The 15,410-nt window shown below is 47.3% G+C and overlaps 1 protein-coding gene and 1 long non-coding RNA gene across 2 annotated transcripts in view; one reads left to right on the top strand and one right to left on the bottom strand.

Moving 5' to 3' along the window:
- The window catches only part of SLC39A6 (solute carrier family 39 member 6), a 304,810-nt gene that overhangs the window by 55,920 nt on the left and 233,480 nt on the right, over nucleotides 1-15,410 (top strand). The gene's annotated exons all lie outside the window — the stretch shown is intronic.
- The window catches only part of LOC146822626 (uncharacterized), a 274,717-nt gene that overhangs the window by 49,241 nt on the left and 210,066 nt on the right, over nucleotides 1-15,410 (bottom strand). The window lies entirely within an intron of this gene.

Here is a 15,410-nt window from a genome sequence, read left to right as displayed (position 1 = left end):
CGATAGGACTGCGGGAGTGGATGGCGAACTGGGACCTGCAGGATATATCACACCTACAGCATAGCGGGAGCAGGTAATATTCTTTCTATTCCCACAACATCACCTCCAGACGAGAATAAATGGATTTTGGTGCTCTCCGGCACTTATCCAGTATTTAGGCCGCACATTTTCTGACCACAGCCCGTTGTTAATGTCCTATTGTCCGCAAAGGCTGAGCCCGATACCCGCATGGAGACTCAACCCAATGATATTGGAAGATGTACCGTTTGCGGAATCATTGCGATCTATTATAGACCCATACTTTGCAGAAAATGCAGACACCGCCTCCATGGCCCTAGTAGAGTGGGAGGCTTTTAAAGTATTGGTGAGGGGACACTCCATGGGGCAGATGCCTGGGGTACAAAGGGACTTGCATAGAGAGATTGCGGATATTGATGGAGAGCTGTGGGTACTGGACAATATGCAGGGTTCAGGGACTCCAGCACGTGAGCAACTAATGGCCTGACGGAAACAATATGACGAGGCATTAGAGAGGCTACGGTCATATGACCATAGAAAGTACTTGGACAGAGTGCAAAGTGAGGAAGGTAAGGCTGGGCACCTACTGGCGTGTATCATCAGACCTGAATGGCAGGGCTCCCCGATAACTCGTATACGCATCACCCGAGACCGGACGGAGTATGATCCGGATAAAATAAATAGAACATTTCAGGGGTATTATGAACAGTTATACACCGCTCCGCCGGTGGGCCCCATTGGAGGAGATTGCTGCCTACCTGGCCCCTCTGGCTCTTAAAGTGGTGGATGACTAGAGTGCGGAGGAGTGGGGGGGACCGATTACACTACAGGAGGTCAGGGGTGCCTTTGCGTCGTTGGCTAGGGGTAAAACGCTGGGCCCTGATGGCTTGCCTGCTGAGTTCTATGTGAAGTATGACTCCGGATTGGCCCCTCGACTGGTAACCATGTATAATGAGGGCCTTCGATTAGGACTCCTACCGTCTACCACAAGTTCTGCGCTTGGGATACCTCTCCCCAAGACTGAGCATCAAGAAGCGGGGGTGAAGGACTTCAGGCCCTTATCTATGCTCAACACTGATTAAGGTACTGCGTAAAATATTAGCACTCAAACTGATCCCTCACATGAGAAATTGGTTCATCCCGACCAAAATGGGTTTGTACCTTCCCGTAATACGTCGTATAATTTACGTAGACTATTTTCGGTGCTCTACCATGCTGAGACCAAGAATTTAACATAGGCTGCGCTTCTCTCCGTAGTCCTGGAAAAGGCGTTTGATATGTTGAGTTGGGATTATTTATTAAAAGTCATGTTGAAAATGGGTCTGGGGATAGGCTGGCAGAAGTCGGTCCAATTACTATACACTTCCCCAGCTGCGAGGTTTAAGGCGGGCGGTACCCTCTCTCCAGAGTACGCAACATCACAAGGGACTCGACAGGGCTGTCCTCTGTCACTGCTGTTGTTTGCGTTAGCGGTGGAGCCATTGGCTGAGTTGTTCCGCAAAGGAGGAGAGGGTTTGGGAATATTGCTGAATGGTAGAACACACGTAATTTCTTTATACGCCGATTATCTGTGGATCTATATGGGTGATGCTGTAACAGGGGCAGGGATTTGGCCGCTTGACATGACTTCGGGTCAACAATCATAAGACGCACTTGTTCCCGGTTGCTGGGCCCCTCCCCAGACCCGGGGATTTCCCTGTTGATCATAACTGGACCTCCAGCTCCTTTAGATATCCAGTTATCCAGATCTTTCACTCATTGGATGACATGAAAGAGGGTAACTTGGGCAGGGCAATCCGCTCCCTGCGCTCTAGCGTGGCCTTCTGGAGCTCGCTGCGGTTGTCGTTGATGGCTAGAATCTCGTTGACCAAGATGGTCATGCTGCCCCGACTGTTGTACTTTTTCGCTAATTTACCAATGATGATGCCTGCGAGATGGTTCAAACCATTGAACGCACTAGTGCGAGTCCTCATATGGGCCACTGGAAAAGTAGGGTGACTTTGCGGACCCTGCAACGTCTCATGAGAGAGGGTGGGCTGGGAGTGCCAGATTTTGAACTCTATCAGCTGGCCGCCCAACTGCAGTGGGTGGTGCAATGGTTGGAGGGGGTGAATCAGGAGGGAATGTACCTGGCAGAGCCACAACATCACCTGTGTCTACTACTGGCCAAGCTGCTGAATCCAGCTATAAAGGTGCCCTATACATCAACATTACAGGCTACGGCCTTGCAGTGCTGGAGAAGGTGCGTGGTAATGTTACCAGCAGTGCCGAGATACTCACCGACCCTGCTGCTGATTGGGTTGCCTTATGGAGACAACCAGGCGGTCTTGGGGGCGGAACAGCTGGCGGTTTGGGCGGAGGCAGGAATTGACACCACAGGACAAATGTATACTCCCATTTGCTGAATTGATGGAGGGATAAGGACCCCCTACTGGCCAGTTCCTCATGTATGAGGTGCTGGTGCAGACGTTAGGGAGAGGCTTTGGGGTACTAGAGGAGAAGAACCAAACACGCACACAGTTCTCCATTCCTTGATTACGCTAGGCAGGGCCGGGAATCAAACAAAGTGGTTCTATGCATCGCACTGGGAGGTATCCCTGCCCCCGATGCTGGCTCTAAGGGAAAGGTGGGAGAGATCCCTGGAAAGGTAACTCACAGATGTAGAATGGCGCCGCGTACTAGAGTCACCTGAGAAAATCTCTCGTAATACCAGTTTAAAATACCTACAACTCAATTACGTCTACATGACTTGTATGACCCCACACCGCATACAGGCTGCATTTGGAGGGTGCCTAGGGGATGCCCGAGGTCCGATCACCCAGGCGTGGACTTCCTCTATATGACATGGGGCTGCATACTTGTACGTCAGTTCTGGAAGGCAGTGATGATCAAGATTAATGGTACACTGGACCAATCAGTAGATGTCTGCCTTCTGGGATTGTATTCCAGACCGCCTAAGCGCAAAGTGGGGAGTCGATTAATTGATTTGTCCCCGGCCTTGGCCAAGGGGCGAATCGCGATATCATGACATCAGCCATGGGACCACAAATTGGTGTCTGGATTCAAGAGGTATCTAGATGGGCAGAAGCAGAGAGTAGAGCCCTACGTGGAGAGGAGTTGAGAGGCCTGCATAGGCGCCCAATTGCCGAAGCATGGAGAGAAGTTCAATTTAATTGGGATCACCCGAGCTGGTCTAATAGTGAGGAAGATGAAGGTGAGACCTCCACGGAGGAGTAATTTAAGGCTCTGAAGCGGCAGGGAAGGGGAAGAGACTACGGACGGAAAGGAGGTGTCCTGGTTCCTAGCCCTAAGGTGACATAATATTGGTTGCTTTGCCTGTTTTCTCCCCCTCCACCCCTGCTTTTCTTTTCCTCCCCCACCTCCCCCAATACCACGGGCGACTGGAATGACCTGGGGATCTACTTGCCATTACTATATATAGGGTCCGTGTCATCCCACTGGAAACATGGCAGTCCATTACCCTTACCCCGAGATAAATAGAGACAGCGAAGCATGCATGAGTTGTTTGACAATGTTTTATTTGTTAATATTAGATGTTTTATTAAGTAAGGACACTTAAAGCATGATAGAATTAAGAATTAGTCATGTGATTGTATACTATATGTTAGAGACAAGTAGGCCCCAGGAATTGGACAATAGAGCGTATAAGGCACAATCTGGTCAAATGTATGGGGGGGACATCAACTAGACGCAGAACATACTGGAAAGCTGAGTGGATCAGAGGAACCGATTTGCGGGCCTATACTTTTTCAAATGTTGGATCCTCCTGTCTGATAATGTATTGAAGTAAAGACTGACCAGTGAAGGCCGGATGCCTGACTGGAAACAACTTATGCAATCTCTGCACTACAACAAGTGTATACTTAATTCTTGTTTACAAATGTACAAATATTATGATCACAAATGCCAATAAAAATATTTTCCCATTTAAAAAGAAAAAAAAAAAAGATGATGGACGGAGTGCTGAAACTTTTAAGACACTCACCCCCCGTCACAGATCTGGGTAGAATCCATCATCATTCTTTGCTCTGTTTGCTACCTCACTTCAGACCCAGCTATATGCAAATCAGTCGACCCTGTGCCTCATGGGAACAGTTCAGCCCGAACTGCCAAGCCATGTCTTGACATTTTTCTGCATTCTGTCCATCAATTGTTCTTTTTGCATTTGTCACCCCGAGTGGGACAGGTATGCCCAGACGTGGGTCCCGTGCTCTCCATGCCACTGGAGTCAAGCTATCCTGGCTGATTAGGGGTTAAACGCGGAAACCGGTCCTAGGGTGCTTGTTTTCAGTTCAAGGAGGACTTGGCCTGGCAGTTCAGGCTGGACTGTTCCTATTGGGCGCAGGGTCAAGACTGATTCGCATATGGCTGGGTTCAAACTGGAATGGCATGGGGAGCAAAAAAACGATGGATTTAGGCCCAGATCTCTGTACTGGGGTGAATGTATGATATTCTTCTGCATTCTGTCCATCAATTGTTCTTTTTGCACTTATTGTTGTTATGTAAATGGTTTAGGTTGACACATTGCTTCAGTATCTGTATATCTTCATACACCCAAAGAAAGGACATTAAGGAGGATTTTGACCAGGTATATTACAATAGCAAGTGGTTAAAAATCAGATAAGCTGGATTATTTAACATAGTTGACAACTTGACCCATGAACTAGATGCTGCTTTCTTCACTTGTTGCCTGCCTCGCCTACTATGCATAGTGGCACTTGTTAAAATTACCTATCTTTCTCAGGATTCTACCCCAGCCGATTTGCAAGACGAGCCACTTCTATTGGATAATTACCTTCTTATCACATCTGCAGTCTAAGTTTGCTCGGTGGTGAACTTAAGTCCACTGAACTCAGTCCTTTACTTCTGAGCCATTATTTGCTCTCTACAAGTTCAAAATGCTGTGTGTGCAGTTTTTATATCACAAATTAGTAATAGAATTTGAGAATTGTGGATAAGTGCAACATATTTAAAACAGAAGTACGATCAAAATCCCCAGGCAAACTGTCCCAGGCATTACATTATTTTTTTCAGAGTTGCATGATGGTGCAATGGTTACTGTTTCCAAATTACTCTAGTTTGAACTACTTGCAATGCCTTTGGCAAGTGGACATTTTAAAATGGCTTTTCAGTATATTCAAATTATGTTTGGATGTTTAAGATTAACTCTGTTGCAACATTGACAACCTAGTGCATGGCCCATTGCCTTTTCTGTATCTTGCACACCTATGTCACGGCTTCTACGCCACTTGATCACTTGAACACGAAGTAAATTTTCTGATAAATTAAAATTTTATAAACATATTTGTAATAATTCCATTGCCATTGTTCATGTTTCATGAACGCCTTGAATGCCACGAATTACTTTCATTGTACATTGAATGATTGTTGACTAACAATTTAATAATACCACAAGGAACCATTGTTTCACACTTCTTTGACTGCCCTGGATTCCAGATTGTTTGTTGACAGCCCCTGTGTATGATGGCATTATTTGACAAGTAGGCACTTCCTTACCACATACTTGCACAATTGCACATGCTGCTGTACTTTATCATCAGTGGGAGGAGTTGTCACTAATACCGGAGTAGAGCTGTCTGTCCTCACACAAAGCTATCTCCACCCCCACTGTAGTGTGTCTGGAGCCAGGTCATGGAATGACAGGGTCTTGTGCACTAAATAGAATTGTTTTCCTACTTCAAAAGCAGAAAGGGGTATAAGTGTTGGATCTCTGACACTCCAAAATTAGATCACTTCTGGACTGAGGACATTCTGCCAGGATACTATAGGAGGGACTGTCACTGTGCCTGTTGCTTTATGAAGCTGGCCTGCTGCTTGCTGCTCCTTTCCTGGGAGTGAAAGGACTGGACTTTGCTTTCTACATCCTGTTGCCAAAGTTCTCCAAGGGCTTCTACTCGCTTCCCTCCTGTTAAGAAGTCTCAGGGCCATCAAAGACTTCACCTACAGTTCCTGGGCTCTTCTGCTGGGAGTCCTGACTTGCCAAGTGGTGCCAATTCCAGTTCCTGGGTCCTTGGAAGTGTAACCTGGTGCTCTTAAAGAGAAAATCCATGCATCTACTCCCAGCGCCTGTTTTCTCGAAGTATTGCCGCTGCCTGCACCGAAGCATGGTTCCCGCTGGAATCCTAGACCACGGTTTACACCACAGGCCCTAGCTCTCCATTGCAGCATGTCAGAAAAATTGCCACAGTGCGAGTCCCAAGCACCGTGTCACTGACGTTAGTGGCACCCGCTCCGATGCAGCACCTACTTACGGCAGAAGAATCGGAGCAGCGCATGCCTCGCGGCTGGAAAACTGACACAGCATCTAGATTTTTGACGCATCGTCCCTCAACTCTGACTCTTTATTGACACCACATTGCAGTAAGGAACCCAGACCGCATGTCTGGGAAACGACTCTTCACCTCCCCTGCCAGTAAGAAACCAACGCATCACCTCCCCTGTATAGTAAGGAATAGACACATCGTTTTCCCTTTCCAGCGCCTCACCTCGCTTGCGCCTTGCACTGTCTTTGATTTTTGATGCATCTAAGGTACCTTGTGCTAAAATGCACGCATCTATTGATTTCTATGTACTAAACTTGCTTAATCTTTTAAAAGTGATATCTTTGCTTGTGTATGTTGGATTTTTGTCATTTTGGTCATGTTTTATTCAGATAAATATTGGCTATTTTTCTAAGCTGGTGTAGACTCCTTTTTGTAGTGATTTCACTGTATTACTCAGTGTGTATGTACAAATGCTTTCCACATTGCCTTCGAGAAATGCCTGGCTGCTCGTGCCAAGCCACCAAGGGAGTGAACAGTGGTTATCTTAGCTGTGTGACTCCTTTACCCCGACTAGAGTGAGGGTCCCACTTGGACAGGGTGCAATCCACTGCCAATTAGAGACCCCTTTGCTAACATTGGTGGCCAGCGGTGAAGATAGGACCTGTGTTTGTACTTTGCATACAGTGATTGGTGTACACTACTTCCATATCACAGACCATTACTCAATCACATACTGTTTTTCTCTTCTTTGCAACTCTTGAGTTTGATCCACTATCCTGTCTCAGACTAGTGAGCCACCAGTTGAAGCTGCAGATTTGGTGTTTGAGCTAGAGAGGTGGGAGACTTGTACGGTACCTCAGCTCAAAATGTTTTGCAGGAAATTCAAATGTCCTTCTAGAAGTCTCCCTAAAAAGTGGGAGCTGCAAAAGGCGCTGAGGGCCTGGTTGACAGCAGAGGAGGCTGGTGGGCACACAGAGGATGGGAATGATAATTTGGATGTGGAGGAGCAGAGCCTGCATTCAGAATTTGAGAATCAGGATCTGCCAGAGGGGAGAGCACCCTCCAAGGCAAGCAGCAGTACTTCCTCTATAGGTCTGTCCCCAGAGGAGCTGGAGAACAGGTGGGAAGAAAGGAAGTTCATGTTGGTACTTGCCAGGCTCAAAAGGGAGGCAGAGAAAGAGAAGATTTCTGTGGAAAAGGGCTAACTGGCAATAGAGGAGAGAAAGATGATTTTAGCTCCAGAGCTGAGCTTGAAGGAGCTGGATTTGAAGGCCAAGTCCAGCACAGATGGTAGCAGCCATTCGTCAGTGTAGTCTGAGAGAAAGGTGTATATTCCTAAGGATGTAGAGAACGATTATATGAAGGAGGATGCTATTCAGAGGTGGTTTCAGGGCTATGAGGCAGCTCTCTACATGAATGGGGTTCCTGGGAGAGATTTGGGGGTGGGGGGGACAGGACTGGGAAACTACTTCACAGTGGAGGGGAGGGACACATTGCTAGCCTTAAGGAATGCACATGAACTCACCTACACTGCCATGAAAGACGTCCCCACCACCAGGTATGGTCTTAAGTCATATAAGTGCAGGGACCAGTTTAGGCAGAGTAAGAAACCCGATTCCCAGACATGGCTTGAATGTGTAGATTCTTTTTGCAGAGCACTGGATGGTTGGGTGAGGGTCAAGGAGGTATTCGTATTACCAGGAACTGTACAATTTGATTGTGTGGGAGCACTTGTCTAGTTTTGGTTTTCCAGAGCTGAGCCAGCACTTGATGGACAGCAGGCTTACTGACCTGAGGAAGCTTTCTCAGGAGGTGGGCTGCTGGATGAGTATCCAGTTTCACAAGAGGTTGTATGGGAGAGACTCAGCCAAAGGTAGGGAGGGTCTCCAGCAGAAGAAATAGGGAGGACAAAGATAAAAGCAGGGCGTTCTCTGAAGGTCCCCAAAATAGTTCCCAGGGTAAGGATTCCCAGCAGCCTGTTGAGAAAAGGAAGAGTTGGGTCCTGCCAAGGAAGCCTGGAAGGAATGGGATCCTGATATCCTTTGACTGTAGCCAGGAAGGGCACTTTAGAGAGTCCCAAGTGTCCCATGCGGGCACACACCCACACCAGTGGGCACAGACCCACACCAGTGGGCAGTCATCACCGGGGATGACCAGTGTATCGCTTGGGGAGGTATTGGTCTCCGGTGGGTGTGGGGAACCAGCTCAGATGACCCTTTTCTCACTAGGGGACAGTGAGATGGTCCAGCGAAACCTGATGCCTGATATCACTAAGAAATACAGGCAGTATTAATGGACAGAGGACAGAAGCTCTGAGAGACATAGGAGCCAGTGTGACTGTCATGTGTCACCTGGTGTCTGGAGTGCTTCACCAAGTAGTTGCAGTAGACAACAGTGAGCACCATTGTAAGGTGGCTCAGGTTCCCTTTGAAGAGGGCGAGTCTCTGGTTTCTGAGGGTAGCTGTGAGCCCATCCATGCCGGTGGATTGTCTGCTGGGAAACAACCTGGAACACACTGCCTGGAGGCAGGTGGAATACAAGTTCCACTTGGAGATAATGGGATTGCCTGACCACATGGTCCATGGCAGCCCCGGGTGATCAGAAGGACCTGGAGCCTGAAAGTGCCTGACCACACAGTCTATGGCAGTCCCGGGTGAGAAGGACCTGGAGCCTGAAAGAGTGGCCCAGGTGTCCGCCAAGAAGAGGAGGGGCAACAGGCACAGGAAACCTGCTCCAGAAATATTCACGGTCTGGAAGAGGTTGAACCTCAGGGGATGCCCTGGAACCTACGGGGGAAGGAGTGACCGAACTGGGGAACCTGCCTGAGCTGACCAAATGGCAGCAGGAAAAGGGTCCCACCAAGGAGGAGGTCTGCGCAGCATAGAAAGAGTACCCTACTCTTTTGGGTCTTTAGCAGCAGGCCGAGGACCATGCTGCTGGCAAACAGTCTGGATCTCAGCTGATCTTTTGAGACAATGGTCCCCTATATAACAAGCCTAAGGTTGCTGAGCCTGGGGAAGCCAGTGTGTTGGTGGTACCCCCGAGCTTCAGATCCTTGCTACTGGCTTTGGTTCTTGATGTGCCTCTGGCAGGTCATTTGGGACAGGGCACGACCTTTGACAGGCTTGTCATCCACCTTTACTGGCCTTAAATGAGAGAAAGAACTCCGTTGTGTTCTGTAGGTCCTGCCGGTCTTGCCAGGTGAGGAACAAGAGTAGGTGGAGATGTAAAGCTCCCCTGCAACCATTCCCAGTAGTGAGCACCCCTTTCGAGTGGGTGGGCATTGACATTGTGGCGCCTCTGAATCACAAGGCAGCCACGGGTAACCGGTACATCCGGGTCTTGATGGACCATGTTACATTGCACCGAGAAGCTATCCCTCTGAGGACAGTGATGGCGCCTGTCGTGACCTAAGTACTAATGGGGGTCTTTACCCAAATGGGTTTCCCTAAGTAGGTGGTATCTGACCGGGGTGGCAACCTTCATATCACTATACATGAAGGCCATGTGGAAGGAGTGTGGAGTGAACAACAAATTCACCACCCCCAAAGCAATGGGTTGGTTTAAAGGTTGAAACCGCACCATGAAAGGCCTGTCGGAACCCATGAGGCATAAGTGGCTTCTATTTGCCTACAGAGAGGTACCCTAGAAGGGGGTTGGCTTCAGCCCTTTTGACCTTCTGTATGGGCACGCCGTGAGAGGACCTCTCAGTTTGGTAAAGAAGGGCTGGGAGCAAGCTACTAGGAGCCACCCCAGGATGTATTCAGTTACATGCTGGCCTTTTGGAACCAGCCAGCACACATCAGGAAACTCGCATGAGAGAACAAAGAAGCTAGCTAGGTGGATGTGAAACGTTGGTATGACGAGAATACCACTCTGGTTGAGTTTCAGCCCGGTCAGAAGGTGAGGGTGATGGAGCCTTTTGAGCACTGCTCTCTACAAGACAAGTGGTCTGGCCCATTTGAGGTGAAGGAGCGCAATAGTGATATCACCTACCTGGTGGACTTGCAGACTATTGGGAACCCCTTGAAGTTCCTGCATGTGAACCGCCTCAAACCCCACGTCGAGAGGTCTGAGTTAACCATGCTCTTGGCTGCTCATGCTGGGGCGGAAGAGGATAGTGAACCTCTCTGCAACCGCCTGTCTCCTGAAGAGCAAGATGGGTCAGTGGAGGGTGTAATCCTCTCCCCTACACTGACCCTAGAGCAGCTGTGACTGTTGCCAGTTGCTTGGACAGTTTTCAACTCTGTTTTCACTCATCCCAGGAGTCACCCATTGGTGCACTCATGACATCGATACTGGGGATAGTCCACCTGTGAAGCACAAGATTTGCAGGCTGACTGAGTGAAGGCTAGCATTTAGGAAGAGGTTTCCAAGATGCTAGGGTGATTGAGCTCTCCAGCAGTCCTTGGTCCAGTCCAGTGGTCTTGGTTCAAAAGGCTGCCCACCATGTGCCACTCCTGAACTGCATTTCTGCGTGGACTACTGTGGGCTCAGTGCCATCACCAGGACTGACGCACATCCCATTCCCTGAGTTGATGAGCTCATTGATTGGCTGGGAGCTGCCAAGTTCCTCAGTACATTTGATTTAACGTCTGGGTACTGGCAGATTGACTTGACCGAGGGCGCACAAGAGAGGTTGGAGTTCTCAACACCAGATGGGCACTACCAGTTCCGGGTTATGCCTTTTAAATTGAAGAATGCCCCAGCCACCTTCCAGAGGTTGGTCAATCAGGTCCTAGCTGGGTGGGAGACCTTCCTTTCCTCCTATCTTAACGACGTTGTAGTTGGGAGGACCATTTGTAGCATCTTCAGGAGGTGTTCAAGGCCCTGCAGAGCACAGGCCTCACTATCGAGGCCAGTAAGTGGCCAATAGGGATGGGTCTGTGGTGTACTTGGGACACCAGATAGGAAGCGGCCAGCTGGCGCCCCTACAACCCAGGATTGACACCATTCTGGCTTGGGCACCTCACAAGACCCAGACAGAGGTGAGAGCATTCTTAGGCCTCACCGGGTATTATCGCAGATTCATCAAGGGCTTTGGCACCATTGTTGCTCCCCCTTGACAGAGCTGACTTCAAGGAAGCAGCCATGTTAGGTGATCTGGACTGAGGCATGCCAGACTGCTTTTGACACCCTGAAGATGGCCATGTGCACGGCGCCCCTGCTCAAAGCTCCTGACTTCTAGGAGTTTGTAGTGCAGACTGATGTCTCAAAGCATGGTGTGGGAGCAGTGCTTTCACAGATGAACGAACAATGGCTAGAACAACTTGTTGCCTTCATTAGTAGGAGGGTTTTCATCAGGAACCGATGTGGAGGTCAATTGAAAGGGATGTTTTGCTGTGGTCTGGGTGCTGAAGAAGCTAAGACCCTACTTGTTTGGAACTCACTTCTGGGTTCAGAAGGACCACAGGCTACTCAGATGGTTAATGCAGATGAGGAGTGAGAACCCAAAACTGTTGAGGTGGTCTATCTCCCGGGAATTGACTTTACGGTGGAACACCACCCTGGAATAGAACACGGCAACCCTGATGGTCCGTCCAAGTTCTTCCGCCTTAGGTAAGAGAAGTCTCATGAGGTTGGGTAGTTCTCCCCACTACCCCCACAGGATCGATGCATTGCTGCTACCTGCACCGAAGTCTGGTTCCTGCTGGAAGCATCAACCCCAACTTTCACCGCAAGCCCCAGCTTGCCGTCGCAGCATATCAGAAAAATTGTTGCAGCGTGAGTCCCGAGCACCGTGTCACCGACGTCCGTGGCACCTGTTCCGACTTCGACGCAGCACCTGCTTCGACTTCGATGCAGCACCTGCTTGCAGCTGAAGAATCAACGCAGTACCTGCATTGCCGCAGCTCGACTAGATTTTTTTTATGCATCGTTCCTCGATGCCGACTGTTCATCGACACCGCAGTGAAGAACCCAGGAGGCGAGTCTAGAAACAGATGCACCACCTCCTCTGCCAGTAAGGAACCAACGCATCACCTCCCCTTGCAAGCATTAGGAACTGACTCATCGCCTCCTCTTCCTAGCAGTAAGGAACTGACGCATCACCTTCCCTGCCAGTATGGAACAGATGCATCACCTCCCCTGTATAGGAAGCAACCGGTGCATTGATTTTTGCTTTTGTGGCACCTCATCCCCCCCCCCCCCCCCCACACCACCCCAACCTGCGCCTTGCACCATCTTTGATTTTTGACTCATCTAAGGTGCTTTGTGCTAAAACAAATGCATCCGTTCATTTCCATGGACTTATCTTGCTTAGTTTGTAAAAGTGATATCTTGAGTTGGGAATGTTGTATTTTTGTCATTTTGGTCTTGTTTTATTCAGATAAATATTGCCTATTTTTCTAAACTCTGGACTCTTTTTGTAGTGTTTTCACTGTATTACAGGGTATGTGTGTGTGCAAATACTTTACACATTGCCTCTGAGATAAGCCCTACTACTCATGCCAAGCTACCAAGGTAGTGAGCAGGGTTTAAATGTTCAAATTAATTCATTTTATACTCGGTCAAACGTTATAAACCATCTGCGCGGCTCCGAGCTGTCACCTTAAGTTTTGCTCGCTGTTCGGATTTCCTTTGAGATGGTCCAGAGGCACTACAAAAGGACCAGACCCCCCACTTCCCAGTCCCCATTTAATTTCTCTCACTTGAATGCAGGATGGAGATCCCTGGTTTTCGCCACATTTCCTAAGGGGTTGCGGCCATTTTGCACACAGCTGCCATCTTCTCTTACCCACCCCCCACCCCCTTTTCTTTCTATATATAAAGTGCCCATTTCAGTGCGGTTTTGTCCTTTTCTTGTTTAATCAACAGCATATTTGAATCTGATGAAGTGTGGCTGTGGTGGAGATAGAGGGGAGTCAGGTGTGCAGCGCCTCCTTTGAGCCTTTGACTAATGGTGCTGACTGTTGCCTTATTCTTAAACTGAGGCAGTTCAATTTAGACCTTCATGGCTAGAGGACTCCTCTCTAGGCATGTATTGCTGATGTCTCACTTTAAGCTGAAGGCTTGCTTATGCATGCCCACATGTGCCTGTCTGTCTACAGTCCGAATGTCTGGTTTTTCAATTGCTATAGGTGTGCAATGGCATTATCGGGCCATATCTAACTTCCCAAATAAACCATAACTAGATAACTCTTGTTGGATACCGAAAACTGCAAGAGATTTGAACCTAGACTAGAAATATAACTGTTATCTGAAACAACTGAGTGACAACCTATCCATTGTCAGTGGTCTTACAAGCCATGATTTTCACTTTGGAAAAACTGCCCATGTTAGCTGGCTATCTTTTTGAGGCATTGTCAGTCACACATAATTCCTTTGGCAAAATAATTTCACCTTAACTGATGACACAGATGAACCCTTTCATGTCATGTTAACTACCGCTCACATAAAAACTTGGAATATTGAATGAGCACGGTTGTGCTTGAATATCAGAATATTTTAGATTAATTGCCTAACATCCCAGAGATCAAACATGGTTCTTTGCTAGACCAAATTATGAATCCCTCTAAGCAGTGACTCAGTTCCATTGGCATGCAAGTCCCATGAAAATCAGTCGTTCTCGATCAGCCTAAGAAACAAGATGCCTGCTATGCAGATGAACTACCTATAGAGAGAAATTGCACCCTACCGTTACCTCGCGCATTACTGGCCTAATATGATACAATACAGAAAGCAGGTGAAAAAATAAGTTATTGATTGTCAGGCTAAGCTATTCGAAACCACAACCCTTTCCGGATTATTAAAACTTTAAAGCACGACTGATCAAATATTTTGAATCTCAATCCAGGTTCTGGTTCTTATGGTTCCAAGTCTCCCTTTGATTTTCAACACACACTCTTTAACGTACAAGAAGATTCTGTTACCAACTCTCTACAAGTTTAAAATTATGTGTGTGCAGCTTTTATGTCACAAAGTAGTAATAGAATTTGAGAAATGTGGATGAGTGCAACATAATAAACAAAAGTAAGATCAAAATTTCCAGACAAAATGTCCCATGCATTGCATTATTGTTTTGTTCAGCGTTGCATGATGGTTCAATGCTTATTCTTTCCAAGTTACTGTAGGTTGAACTTCAGTCAATGCCACTGGCAAGTGCACATTTTAAAATGGACTCTTAGTGTATTTCAATTATGTTTAGATGTTTGACTAACTCTAGCAACTTTGGCAACCTATTGCATGGCCCATTGCTTTTTCTGTATCTTACAAACCTCTGTCTTCTACACCACGTGACTACCTATACACTGAGCACTTTTGACTGAGCACTTTTTCGGATAAATGACATTTTACAAACCTATTTGTAATATTGCCATTGTTCATGGTTCTTTAGTGCCTTGAATACCACAAATGACTAATTGTACATGTATTGATTGTTGACTAACAGTTTAATTATACCCAAATACAATGGTACGTCATCTTGCTAATAACTTGCCGTGGTTTAAAAAGTTTATTTTTATTGTTTTTTTTGTAAATCTCAAAAACAGCTGAGGCATACTTACTCTTTACTTCTTCCGTTTGAAATGAAGCTGCACTGCAAATTTTGCCGGCCGTATGGCTTTTCTGCTAGAAGCTCTTGCTAAAATATACCTTCTGTGTCGACTTAGGAAAAGTCTGTTATCAGTAAATATTCACATGCTCCACTTGTGTGACTACTTCACTAATTACTATGAAGCTTCACATCTTTTTATAGAACTAAAACCATAGCCCCATCCCCTTAGAATTGCAGATACATGTATGTACCATATTGCACATGTACACCAGTGAGAGAGAGAAGGGGTGTGTGTGTGTGTGTGTGTGTGTGTGTGTGTGGTGTGTGTGCAGGCATGGCGGCTTACTTTATGCCCCCGCATTTCATATATTTCCTGATTCCTTTCAGAAGATTGCTAATAAATCCAATCCATGGCTCAATTTTTAGCCGTGTAAATATGTGGTTAAAACTTGATCCTAATGTCTACATATGCCTAGAGCATGATTTAGGGTGGCCACCTCTGTGTACCATCAGACGCTGTTTCCAGTCTTGGACTTTCTTGTGACACCTGATGCATTTTGATTGTTGTAGTTTTGGTTTGTATCCATTGATCT

The sequence above is a fragment of the Triturus cristatus genome, chromosome 5_2, assembly GCF_964204655.1.
Source record: "Triturus cristatus chromosome 5_2, aTriCri1.1, whole genome shotgun sequence".
NCBI classification, from domain to species: domain Eukaryota; kingdom Metazoa; phylum Chordata; class Amphibia; order Caudata; family Salamandridae; genus Triturus; species Triturus cristatus.
This window is presented reverse-complemented; position numbering and strand designations above follow the sequence as displayed.